We start from the raw sequence: 14,456 nt of genomic DNA on the forward strand, positions 1-14,456 counted from the left end.
GATCCAGACCTGAACCAAAATCGAATCGGCTGGTTCTTGTCACCTAACCAACTCATCCACGTAGTTTTGGCATAATCCGTCGACAACGTTGTGAAATATCGTGCTACATATCGTTTTTAGCCCTATCACTCAATGGTGAAGGATCAGTTTTAAAAAAAAATTAAAAATAATTATCGGATCCACATCCGGATCTTCACCAAAATTGAATCAATTCTTCCTTGAAACATACCCAATCTCTTCACCAAATTTCGTCTGAATTTGTCCACAACGTTTGAGATATCGTGCCATATTTAGTTTTAGTACTATCTCTCAATAGTGAAGAATCACTTTTAAAAATTCTCAGATCAAGATCTTTACCAAATTTCGAATCATTTCATCATTGTCACATACACAACCTCTCCACCAAATTTCGTCCAAATCCATCCACAACATTTGAGATATCCTGTTCAAAGACAAACATAGACAACGGTGAAAACATCACCTCCATGCACCTTCGGTGGGGGAGGTAAAAAGCCGGGGTTCTGACATGCCGACTTTTTTTTATCTTTGTCAATATACAAGTATTTATAATTTGTTAAAAAAAACATTGGCATAAACCTCTGTACAATCAGTTGTACTAGCTTTAGCGTGTCTTGGATTATTGAGAGCATCTCGTTTGGATAACTTTTTGAACGTTCCTCATAAATACGTTTGTGTATTTATCCAATCAACTTGGTGCCAATAGAACATCCCCCCACACTCATCCTGGTAACGGTGATTGGTGAAAAGTTATCCCAACCAACGCAAAGCGGTTCATTTGCAGTCTACATCAAGTATAGCCACGTGTACATGTTGAGCATCACAGCAAGGAACACCACATCAAACCTGGTGTTTATTCCAAGGGATGCGAACATTCACCACCTCATAAATAAACATATCACGGGTGTTTCTCAAAGAAGCAAAGAATCCTCAGAGCGTTATCTGACCAAGGCTTTGGGTCAACGGCTCTCCATTGCTAGCGCAGCTGTCTCGGGCGACGCGCCATGAATATGTGCAATTAGATGGGACACCTTACGGGAGGCGCCGAAAACAAACAAAGCAGAGACGCTCACGTTCGTGGGACACACTTACCACACCACCAAGAACCTCCCACCCCTCCCGGCGACCCGGAACGCATTCCTTAAACCAATTTCAAAACCTTACACCTATACCTATACGTATTCTCTCTTGCTTGGCTACTCATCACCTTTTGTCACATTTCACCTCGACCGTGACCTCATTTAAAAAGACTCCCACATTCATCTTTGACATAAGGTGTTGGCATCACGTGCTTCAGGATAATTGATGCACGACTCCACCGGTGGCAATTTAATAATTTCCACACATGCCAACAATTTTGTGTTTTCTAATATTAAATGCAAAATGGAATTTTGCTGCACTTTACAGTCGGAAAAATGAAATAAATAAATACGGTGATGGAAAAAAGTGCAGGGCATCGACAGGATGTGAAAACAAACGTCTGAGCATCAACAAAATACCTAAATAATTCTTCACAAGGTAATTGAGGTGCAGGGAAAGGCCGTTCGATCCATCTTGCCTGCACCATATCAATGGCCCAGCACTCAAAGCAAACAACAGCCGACTCTTTTCAAAAGATTTCCTTGGGATTCACAATGGTCGAAACATAAACGGAAATGGGTACAGTTTGTTTTAAGTCCACATATGATGTGAAGGACAGTGTGCTCCAGGATGCAGCACTTTTGTCATCATACCAAAACAGCAGTTGACTGCAGCAGTGCCCTGATGGTTAAGGGATCAAAGTGGCTATAAAGTATATGAACATATAATTAATATTCCAGTTGTGTGACGAAGATTTCATATCTAACAACATGCGTGAAACTCTTGGAAGCATCGCCGAGCTACAAAACGGACCGATTCAAAACAGAGTGTTTGTACCGTAAAATGGGGTGAATAGGGACACAAACGGAAAAAAAAGTTCGGAAACTTTTTCGCTGAAAATTGATAACCATACTGATTTATTGATATTTGGGTTGAAAGTGTTCTCTTGTTTTTAAAAAAAAAAGCAACGTATCGTCCCTATTAACCCCATATATGGGTTAAATAGGAATAAATAGGATTTTTATGGCTGTCCCTATTCACCCCGTTTTACGGGTGAATAGGGACAGTCACTAATACAAAAAAAGAATAATCAAGAAATAGGAACAGTTTGGAGAAACTTTTTATCCCATATTTTTTTTCATTGGCACCGTGGTTTATATTATGGGTGCATATTATGTGCATCCATCTGAGCTATCAATTTAGCAATAAGTTGGAAACTCAGGATTGTTTCTTGATTATTATTTTTTTGTATTAGTGACTGTTCCTATTCACCCGTAAAACGGGGTGAATAGGGACAGCCATAAAAATCCTATTTATTCCTATTTAACCCATATATGGGGTTAATAGGGACTATAAGTTGCTTTAAAAAAAAAAAAACAAGAGAACACTTTTTTTTGTTTGTTTTTTTGTTTTTTTGTATACAAGATCGAGGCTCGTGAAAGAGCGAACATTAATCACACAGAAAGACAAACAGACACATAAAACAAATAACATCGGGAGCGGTAGACAAGATGGGGAGAGAGGGGGAAGGACACAAACACAACATTTGAGAGCAGGGACCGAGAGACATGGAGACATCGAGAGATCTGTGGGAGGGAGAGGGCTTTGGGGGGGAGGCATGAGAAGGGGGGGGGGGGGTGGGAGAGGTATAAACATATGGACACTGCCAGGACTTCCAGGAAAGAAGTTGGAATTTCAAACAAGGTGGATCTGGGGTGAATTAGTGGGGGTAGAAAAGATCAAGGTTTTGGATGGGGGAAGATAAGAGATGGTATCAAATGGTATTTCAACCCAAATATCAACAAATCTGTATGGTTATCAATTTTCAGCGAAAAAAGTTTCCGAACTTTTTTTCAGTTCGTGTCCCTATTCACCTTGCTGTCCCTATTCCCCCCATTTTACGGTAATTCTTCTTCTCCTCGGCGTCGACTTCGCCAACGAAGGTGGGCGGATGTTATGTTTTCACCCGTCTGTTTGTTTGTGAACAGGATATCTCAAAAAGATTCGTCCAACATTTGGTGGAGAGGTTAGGTGTGTGACAAGGACGAAATGATTACATTAGAAAATCCGGATCCGGCTACTATAATTTTTTTAAGTGATTCTTCACCATTGAGAGATAGGGCCAAGAACGATTTATAGCACGATATCTCAAAAAGTTATGGACGGATTCGAACGAAACTTGGTGCACAAGTCCGTTGCGTGACAAGGAAGAATCGATTCAATTTTGCTGAACATCAATCTGGAGCCAGACACGAGAAATATTTGAAAATTTTTAAGTGGTTCTTCACCATTAGAGGATGATATTTTAAAACATTGTGGACGAGTTATGACAAATCTAGGCGGATGAGTTGGTTAAGGTGACAAGAACAAGCAGATTAGATTTTGGTTCAGATCCAGATCCAGTCTATCAAAGGGATACAAAACGTAAACTGTTCAGGCTACCTGAGGTATGCACTGTACCAAGTGCTGCTCTCGTTCTTGTTGTCAGACAGCCAACAAAAATGTGGTTAATGCTCGGTGCTTGGATACACGAAGTGCTGCATTTCATAGTATGAACTCGAAATGACTTCTCAAAATTTTCATAACTTGATAGGATTCCACAAAGTAGGCATGCATCGCTGCATACCTGTGTGCATGGTAATTAAGGCCCAGGAGGGGGGGGGGGGGGGGCGGGACAACGCCTGCCAATCAGCCTGATGAGGGCGGGTCCGCGGCGACACATTTGGCCGAGGGCCAATCACACGTATATGGGTGTGATTTCCGGTGGAATAGTATGGCTGCCCATTTACCATATATAAAACACAATGTCAGCTTGTGTGTTTGTACAGATGTCTGTCCCCCTTTCATAAAGTTAGGTTTTAAAGGCCAAACTTTTAACACGAATGTGTGTTCAATACGGTCTATTTTTGAGGATAAAACAAACTCAAAAAACGTTTTCCATAAGAATAATTATGTCTCTTATATTTGAAACAAAGCCTCAAGGGCGGTATGCAGAAGCGGTTTTCATTTAACTAACAATAAATACAAGAAGTAGGGAGGTGAAATTCGCTGCACGTGATGTGCAACACGTGCAGAGAAAAACTAGTGTTAACTTACGTCCATATCTAATACATATCCGCACACACACACCTAAATAATAAATATCTAAAAAATAAATATCCGGATGTCCAATAAATAAAGAAGATACAAACACACCTGTCATAAGGCCGAGGCTTCAAACAATGGCACGCTCATGAGGTTGCACCGTCAAACAAACTGTTCCAACCCGTCATTCCTGACAGCCTTTTTCCGAGTAATAAATAATACAACAGCAGACAATTTAATGCAAAAGTGTCTGTCAATCGACAATATATTTTAGAGTGCAATCAAAATAAAATTCTCCAGGATGTAAATACTTTTTTTTTAAAGTAATGTAGAAAAACAACTATCAAAAAAACGTTTTTTTTAATGTCAAAGGATGTCGGGATGGCATGCCAAAAAGTATGAAACAATGTAGAGGGATGGTCAAAATAAATGATCATGTGAAACAATCCCTACATATTTCTTTGAATAATTGTTGTGTCTACAAATGACTAAACATCTTTCTCGATTTGGATTCAAAATCACAACAATTCACCATTTTGTCTGTCAAAGCATAAAATATTACCATGTAGAAGAGGGTGCAGTAGGTAACCTATTCTATAGTAATTCTACACTTACTTCGCTGTAACTTAAGTTCACTGACAATTCACATACCATGTACAAAAGTGCGATTGCAAGCACCAATGTATCGAGTGTAATTGTAGAGAAGTCATTTCGCAAATACTGAGAAAAGCACAGGTATTTTTTTTATTTTTTCTGGATACAAGGTAGAGGCACGTGTAAGAGCCAACATTGATCACAAAAAGACAAACTGACATATAAAACATAAAAATATGATAAAGGGAGCGGCAGAACAAGATGGAGAGCAGGGGCATCGGGAGATCTGTGGGAGGGTGAGGGTTGGGGGAGGAGGCATGGGAAGGGGGGAGGGGGGGTAGAAGAGGTAAAAAAAAAAAAAACCCCAAAAAACACGTGGACACTGCTAGGACTTCCGGCAAAGAAGGCGGTATTTAAAAAAGTGTATCTGGGGTGAATTAACGGGGGTAGAAAAGATCAAGGTTTTGGATGGGGGAAGATATGAGATGGTGGTGAACAGCTGTTTTAAAGACCTGGAGGGAGGGGTGGGATTGAAGGGAGTGGGGGAGTTTGTTCCAGAGGTGGGAGAAAAGAGGAATGAAGGAGTGAAGGTGAGCAGAGAGTCTTGATTTTGGCAGTTTAACCATAAGAGGGTTGCTGACAGATCCTGTGCGACCTGTAGGAATATACCACTACTACTATCAATACTCCTACTACCATCATCACTACCACAATCATTACTAACATTACTACTACTACCATCATTACCAACATTACTACTACTACCATCATTATTACTACTAACATTACTACTACTACCATCAATACTCCTACTAACATTACTACGACTACCATCATTACTCCTACTAACATTACCAACATTACTAATACTACCATCATTACTACTACTACTACTACTACCATGATTACAACTACTAGTACTAACATTAGTACTACTACCATCATTACGACTACCATCATTACCACAATCATTACTACTACCAACATCATTACTCCTACTAACATTACTCCACCACCATAATTTATTATCCCGGTGTGTTCATATCATCATTATTATCCCGGTGTGTACGCCGGTTTAGAATAGGTACACCGTATCCCTGCGCATCGTAAGAGGCGACTAAGGGTTGGCGTCAGGAAGGGCATCCGGCCATAAAAACATTGCCTCGAACAGGGAACCATGATTGTCATGGGGCCCGCAAGGCTAACCCCCGCTCTAGCAGGGAAAATGGCCTTAAAACGATCATGCATTCATTCATTCATATTCATCATTACTAACATTACTACGACCATTACCATCATTATTATGGGCATGACTACTACCTCCATCATTACCTCTACTAACATTACTACTACCATCATTACCAACATTACTACCATTACAACTACTAGTACTAACATTACTACTACCATGATTAAAACTACTACTACTACTACTAACATTATCACGACCATGATTACAACTATTGGTACTAACATTAGTACTACTAGCATCATTACCAACATTACTACCATTACAACTACTAGTACTAACATTACTACTACCATGATCAAAACTACTACTACTACTACTAACATTATCACTACCATGATTACAACTATTGGTACTAACATTAGTACTACTACCATCATTACTACGACCATTAACATCATTATTACTAGCATGACTACTACCTCCATCATTACCTCTAACATTACTACTACCATCATTACTACCATTACAACTACTGGTACGAACATTACTACTACCATGATTAAAACTACTGTACTAGTACTAACGTTAGTACTACTACCACCACTACAAACATAACGTGTGCGTGAGTTACACCTTCCACGTGGTACTCGAGCATCAGATTACCTCGAAGTATCTAAATTCTGGAAGTGGCGATGTCGACCAAACCCAACAATGGAGGCTAGGATTCCAACCAAGATCGCTGGACACAGCGATCGGATCATCAAGGAACGCAATGATCAGGTTTGTAACTTCGCATAACATCTTCCTGAGGGGGACACAAAAACGCTTCAGTTGAGGTAAACTCCCGCCACACAAAAACGCTTCAGTTGAGGTAAACTCCCACCACACTAAAACGCTTCAGTTGAGGTAAACTCCCGCCACACAAAAACGCTTCAGTTGAGGTAAACTCCCGCCACACAAAAACGCTTCAGTTGAGGTAAACCTCCGCCACACTAAAACGCTTCAGTTGAGGTAAACTCCCGCCACACAAAAACGCTTCAGTTGAGGTTGAGGTAAACTCCCGCCACACAAAAACGCTTCAGTTGAGGTTGAGGTAAACTCCCGCCACACAAAAAAGCTTCAGTTGAGGTTGAGGTAAACTCCCGCCACCCAAAAACGCTTCAGTTGAGGTAAACTCCCACCACACAAAAACGCTTCAGTTGAGGTAAACTCCCGCCACACAAAAACGCTTCAGTTGAGGTTGAGGTAAACTCCCACCACACAAAAACGCTTCAGTTGAGGTTGAGGTAAACTCCCGCCACACAAAAACGCTTCAGTTGAGGTTGAGGTAAACTCCCGCCACCCAAAAACGCTTCAGTTGCGGTAAACTCCCGCCACACAAAAACGCTTCAGTTGAGGTAAACTCCCACCACACAAAAACGCTTCAGTTGAGGTAAACTCCCACCACACAAAAACGCTTCAGTTGAGGTAAACTCCCGCCACACAAAAACACTTCAGTTGAGGTAAACTCCCGCCACACAAAAACGCTTCAGTTGAGGTAAACTCCCGCCACACAAAAACGCTTCAGTTGAGGTTGGGGTAAACTCCCGCCACACAAAAACGCTTCAGTTGAGGTTGAGGTAAACTCCCGCCACACAAAAATGCTTCACTTGAGGTAAACTTCCCCCCACACAAAAATGCTTCAGTTGAGGTTGAGGTAAACTCCCGCCATTTATCCATTGTCTCCAGGACACGTTTGAGAAATAACAGGTGCATGACCAGGTCTAAATCTCACCGGTCCGTGGTGGTACCCCGATCCCGAACTCTAACCGCGCTATTACAGCCGCAGGGCAGCCCGGATCCGGATCGGACAGTCTTTACAATCACCACCGACACCGTCCGGGTCTCTCAAACAACTTGTGCAGAACGACCAAAGGATCCAGACTACCGATCCAGGCACTGGACCCGCAACACCGGCTCGGGGACTCACCCATCCGCCTCGATCTCGAATCCAGTCCCCGAGGCGCTCCACCACGAACCGGCTCATACCGAGGGAAAACACCGCGGCTCGTTCGTCCACCGTTCCGAACTGGTCGTTCATTTCCTGAGCGACCGTGGCCTACAGGACTATGATGGTGACGAGGCATCCCCAGTTCACCTCACCGTCGGAGAACACCTCTTCCGCTACGCGGGTCGCCGTTCCCGCCACTGAGCTCACGTTACCCAACCCGCGGCGGTTCGGGTACAGCCATCCCGCCATTTCCCCAAAGGCCTCAATGTATTTGTAAAACATCTCGTCACCGATCCGGACGATAATTTCCGCTGCTTGGTTGAGGGGCTGCACCACGTCCGGTACCACGCGGTGCATCACGTAGGTCTTCGTCAACGACATTGTCTCTTGCATAAGCGTATCATCTTCCATCGCTAAACACTCCATCAAAACTGCTCTCGGCAGCCAAAGTCTCAAGGGCGTTTGTAGGCGGGTGTAAAGTATATCGACAAACTACGATCAATTGTCGTACACGTTTATTCACTCTGCCGATACAGGCCCGATTCACCTCAGCGCCATCTGAGCTCGCGCGTAGTGATACAATGCCGTCACGGTGTAGGGATACCATGCGGTCACGGTGTAAGGATACAACGGTGATTATTTGCACTTCATACATGACAGCGGGGATAACCGGATAATAAACCCACAGTCACACAGCTTGGCGATCAAGGAGACTACGTAGGCGGAGCTAAGAAGCCGTCAGACACGCAGGCTCGCCATCAAGGAGCCTAGGTAGGCGGAGCTAATAAACCGACGACGGGCACAGCCTTGAGGTGCTTTGGTGTGCGGGGTTGATACACTGAGGGATATTCTTCTTCCTCTTACGTCTTTCTTCTTTTGAATACGTGTTGTTTTATGATTTGTATTTCCTTCCACGCACGCAGTTTGATTACAATTTAATAAATTCACACGAAACGTTTTGTATAGATCGATCAAATATCTAATGTGACCCGACTGCAAAGCCGCAATGAGCCGGCGAAGCCAAAGCCTCTTGCCACTATTTTACCCACCACGATGGCATCAGTTGGTTAGGTAGTTGATAGTAGGTCGGTGTAGGTACCGTACCTGGTAAGACTTGGTAAAAGAGAAGAGCAGACAGTCCTCCCCAATACCTACATATAGACAGGTCCATGCCAGGCAGAAATGGCGCCGTTTTCCAGTCAAGGTTTTCTCAGTGGATTTATATACTTTTGATCATACTCTGTCGAATAAGCTTGTGGGCCACCCTGAAATTTGCCTCAAATCCAAGATGGCGGCCAAAAATCCAAAATGGCCACCAGAATAGCTAAAATAGTATTTCTGAGAGTTGCTTTTACCCATAGATGATTTTTTTTCAACTGATTGTGGCCTATTATGATAAAGAAAGATAACTCAGTCATAACTCAGCCATAAAAATTAACAATCGGTACTTTATTAACAAAATGGCCGCCGGGCAACTTCCGTATTACGGAAACTGCTATAACTTCAGTTCCGAGTGTGATATGATTATAATTTTGGTGTCCAGTCATATGTTTTTGGGGTCAAGGAATCCATATTTGTACTTTTTATTTCAGTGAAATCATTGGTTCATAAAGAAATCTAAGATGGCTGCCAATACTGGCCACCGATGTGGCAGATTCAGTCATGTCTTGTGCTCCATAATATATATTACAATACATTTTGATTCAATTTCTTGGTTTCCAAAGTCTGGTTATCCATCTAGTTGGTTTATCATGACACTAGCTCAATAGATCATCCCCTAAATCATGGATGAACAATAAATCCAAGATGGCTGCCGCTGAACGGCTCCTAGTCAGTTTTGCTTCGTCTACCAAACTACACAGGTTTATAAAATGTATCTGAATTCCCATTCAATATGATCCCCGGCTTTGGTTATGCTTTGGGAAAAATATGTTGTTCAAAAGGCACATAATCCTCAGTTACTAAGATCAAGATCAAGATCACTCTCTTCACTCTGAAAGTCTGAATAAAGTCCACAGGTATCCGAAGAAAGTTGTTCCATGGTGCTCTCCGAATTTTCCCCATCTCCTTGGTACTCTTCATCAACTTCACATTCTTCTGCTCTTTCTTCTGCCCCACCGATACCTATAAAAAATGTGAATGGATATAGTCGGGATTCAAAACAGTAAATCATATAAAAATAACAAAATTACGATTGCATTTTGGACTTATCTACCTTGCTTTTCTCTTTCTCTACAGTGAACTTCACTGTCTTGTACATGTTTTCTGCTTGTATTCCTGTGTCTCTTCTTCCTTGAAGGCTGGCTTCTCTCTTCTACTGCATCTTCTAAATCTGCATCATACTCCGCGAGACCTGTAAGTGGAAGGTTACACATATTTAATCTGGATGAATGCACTGCCAGTGGGAATACATTGGAGGAACTTTATGACAGGAACGAAAAGCAATGATCAAAGTAATGATATATTTTTAGTATACTTACTTTGAATTTGTCTTTTCTTGCTCTTTTTCTTGGAGAGGCTTGGAGGGAGTTGCGGGCAGGTAAACCATATTGGCCTGATACCATCATCTGTATTTTCCCATCCTCTGTCAGTGATAGAAGGATACTCAATGTTTTGCTTGAGACACTGGTACCACACCCATGCCTGAAGGTCACTCCTCTTGAGGTGTTCATTGGTGCTACTCTCGTCTGGAAGGATGCTGGAACTAGATTTCACCTTTTGAGTGTTGTACGTTCGGATCCTTGTTTCAACAAAGCTTTCTTGTTCACTTCCAGAATACATGCAGGTTCTGAAGAAGCATTTAGCACTGGTAGCATCTTGAAAAGATTGATTTGATCTGCCCAGCTGAGAGAGTAGATGGGATTTCTCTTGTTTCAACATCTTCTTCAATGGCTTGATTTTGCCGATGCGAAATGGGAATGATGTCGTGTCACATCCAGTAATGCTATGATATGCTGGGAGAGTTTGACACACTTCATCTCCAAAATGAGTCGTTAGTTTCTTGACACTGACGTACCGATGGTCAATCTTCATGAACCAGTCTTGTGGTGGTTTGCAGACAGAATAGGCATAGCTCAAGAGGATCAGTACATCTGTATCTGAAGCCTTAATCACAACCGGACCTTCGCACTTGCTTGCATGAAGAACAAGCCTGGTGTCAGCCTCATGATGGTTGCAGGATTCAAGTTGTTCAAACTTAGTTTGCGTGATCAACCATGTATTCTGTTCCTCTGTCACGGTGAGTGGAATTCTGAGTTTCGATCTGACTGAATCACTTTTGAAGTAAGTGACCATAAATTTAATCAGCTCAGTCTTGTTTTCAGCATTATGCAGAAATGCGTCCCAATCTTTGCCTCTGGGCATACTCTGCTCGGGGCTTGTGATGTGGGTTCTTCTACCAGAGATCCCTCGGCGTCGTTGGGTTAACTCCTTTGTAGTGGACGTACAGTAGGAATCAAATATGATCCCAAGCTGTTTTGGGTTTGACTGGCTTGGTGGCATGCAGAATTTCAATAGGGCATCAGTGTATTCTCCCCAAGTCTGTTGAGCCGGGATTGACTTTACAGCTGCCATTCCGTCAATCAGCCAGTTGCTTCTATTTGGCGGTTCCTCTGTAGTTGATGAAGATTCCTCAATAAGGTAGTTCCTCAGCGCTGCTTTAGAACATTGTCGAATGTCTCGTTCTGGTGTGGCAAGGGCAAGTGGAATAGTTGTCAGGGGGTGTGAATGTGCCTCTTCAGGGGTAGTTGCCTTTCCTACCAACACACCAAATGCTTGTCGATCCTCCTTGAGAACGTTCACTGCCTTTGGATTTTTCTTGACCTTCTCCATGCCCGTTTTGATCTTGAGATTCACAATCCTGTCAAAAATGTTCATTCTGCCTTCTCCAGTAGCCTTGAGTCTAAGGTTAACAAAGTCTTGGAATTGTTTCTCTCCTGCTTCGGTTGATGACAACAATCCACTGACAATACCTTGGTTAATTTCCACTCCAGTTTTCATGTGACGCACAGAACCAATCAGAAAAGGGTCAAAGTACTTATCCAATTGGATGACTAGGTTGCGAACCATGTTGTCATGCTGCCTCCGTGCCCCTATTGTTGTTTCCTTATGAGTTGAAGAGGTCAGGATATGCAACCTTTCCTTCAATCTTCCTCTGAGCTTTGCCATTAAGTGACTCGTTTTTATGAACGCATCTGTTGTCTGCTTGCTGGTACTGTAACCGCCTTGCATTGGACCACCCCGGACTTTAACCTCTCTGTTGATTGTGGTCTCAGTGATCAAGTCCCCATGGATCGTAGAAAAGGGCTCGCCAGTCATCGACCCTCCGAATCCATTTTGCAACAGATCATCCCAGGCATCTTTGTGATTCACCTTCAGATTTTGGAGATTGACGTGTTGGAATGTCAGGTACCTAGCATAGTTGATGTGCCCGAAAGCAAAGCACTTTGGAAGAAGCGTTCTCTCTGCTGCCAGGTGTGTTTCAATGTTCTTCTCCCTTACAGCTGCTATGAGGCACAACATTGCTGATACGTCCTTAAGATATTCTGCTATCATTTTGGCCTGAGTTCCTGCTGATTGCATCAGTGAGGTACAGATGTCCTTGAAAATAGGTAACTGCAGAACTGATTCAAGACTTGTCTTATTTGGATTGAACCTGAGGTTGGCGACCACTTCTCTCGTATACTCGTCCAATATGGAAGCAACATCTTGTGATTTCATCCTGTGCCTCAGTAGGGCCTCAAATGACTGTTTGTGTAGACGAATGCTTCTTGCGTAGTGACGTCCTTCAAATGCTTGAGCAACAGAACCATCGGCAATAGCTCCGGCATCTACCCACCAGTCCTTCAAACCAAGACATCCATACTTCTTGAAGAGAATCTTGAGGTTCACCAGAATGGTATGGAATCCTCCCATGAGTGGTATTATTTTGTCATACCTCTCCTGATGCTGATATAGCCATGAAATGATCAACATTTTGCTGTTGATTGCCTCATCTGCATGTGCAAAAATATAGTCCAGTTCAAGATCTTCAGCAATCTGTACTATCATGTCCATGTACCATTTAATCACATTGTCTCCCGGGGGCAATGGAACGACAGGAAGATACTCCAACTTGCACTTTGTAGTGGAGCAATCAGTCACAGTTTTCATGAATGAAGTCCAAGAACCTACAGGTCCCAGCACGTCTTTATCAATCTCAGGAAAGTATTCTTCTAGGCAGTCGTCACCAACAGTACCAACGAGAACCCAAGCAATATTCCATTCCAGAGCATCGTGTAACACTTGTGAATCTCTGTAGTCATCATTGAAGTTGGGAAAGGATGGAGGGGGTGCTCTTTTCTTAGGGATTTTGGATGCTCCATAGTCAGGCTCCTCTTGCTCAATGATATTGGACTGTTTAAGTTTTGAAGTGTTGCCAGCGGCGGTATCATCAGCATGTACAGCCTGGAATATTGTACCAGTTGTGTGATGAGTAGTTTGGGCTCCCGTCAGCGTCTGCTGTTTACCATCTGAGTTATCAAATGTTATATGTACACTTCGACCCTTGACGAAACCTGGAGGTAGCATCTTCTTGTGCTCCATGCTGATGGACTTTGCCCAATTATTGTTCAAGTCACGGACATCTGTGTATGGTATTCCAACGCCACATCGATTCAAGAGAGTAGTTGCCTCTTTGCTACCAGTGATTCTATGTATGGTCAAACTCAAAGCAGTTCCTAATGGTGATCGCTCACCTTTGACCATTTTTTCCCAGCTCTGAGTTATAGCTGAAATTTTCTCCGCTTCAGCGTTGCTTGTAGCCGTAGCATACCCAAATGCGTTTGTAGATCTCCTGGGATTGATTGACCAAGAAATGGCATTGAAGATACAGTGAAGAGGTCTGTGACTATCGAGTAGATCAAACAGCTAATCTGGTTCAAGGGGCCATTTGATATCATACCTCTGTGAAAGTTTACGACGAATCAGCTTTGAAAATGCTATTGTCAAATCAGATTCACGTAGACCATTTCCTTCAATTGTAGCCGCAGAATACGATATCGGATTGACTGCAGTGGAATGGACAACTAGCCGGTTCCCAAACAAGTGGAAGTCGATGGCGTCACCAAATTTCTCAGTCAGTCGTTTTTTCAACATGCAGGTTTTTGAAATCGGAGGGTCCTCAAGTTCATTGTCTTCACTGATCTCCTTTATGTCCTCAATCAATTCTCTCAGGAAATACGCCTTTTGATCCTTGACTACCATGCGGTGAAACAGTTTGAAAAAGCTGTCCATAACCTCGGTAGCTAATCTATCCTTCTCTGCTGCATCCGCTGACAGCAACTTTCTATCATATGCATAGGTAAAATTGTCATAACAACTTTTATGATAGTACACATCAACTGCAAACATGTCATATGATGCTCCACTCAGAATAACATCGAGTCGCTTCGCTGCATCATGGAACTTATCTCCTTCATCTTTGATTTTCATGTCCTTTGAACGTTCTACTTTACTGAC

The sequence above is a fragment of the Myxine glutinosa genome, chromosome 13 (genome assembly GCF_964187855.1).
Source record: "Myxine glutinosa chromosome 13, kmMyxGlut1.1, whole genome shotgun sequence".
Lineage (NCBI taxonomy): Eukaryota > Metazoa > Chordata > Myxini > Myxiniformes > Myxinidae > Myxine > Myxine glutinosa.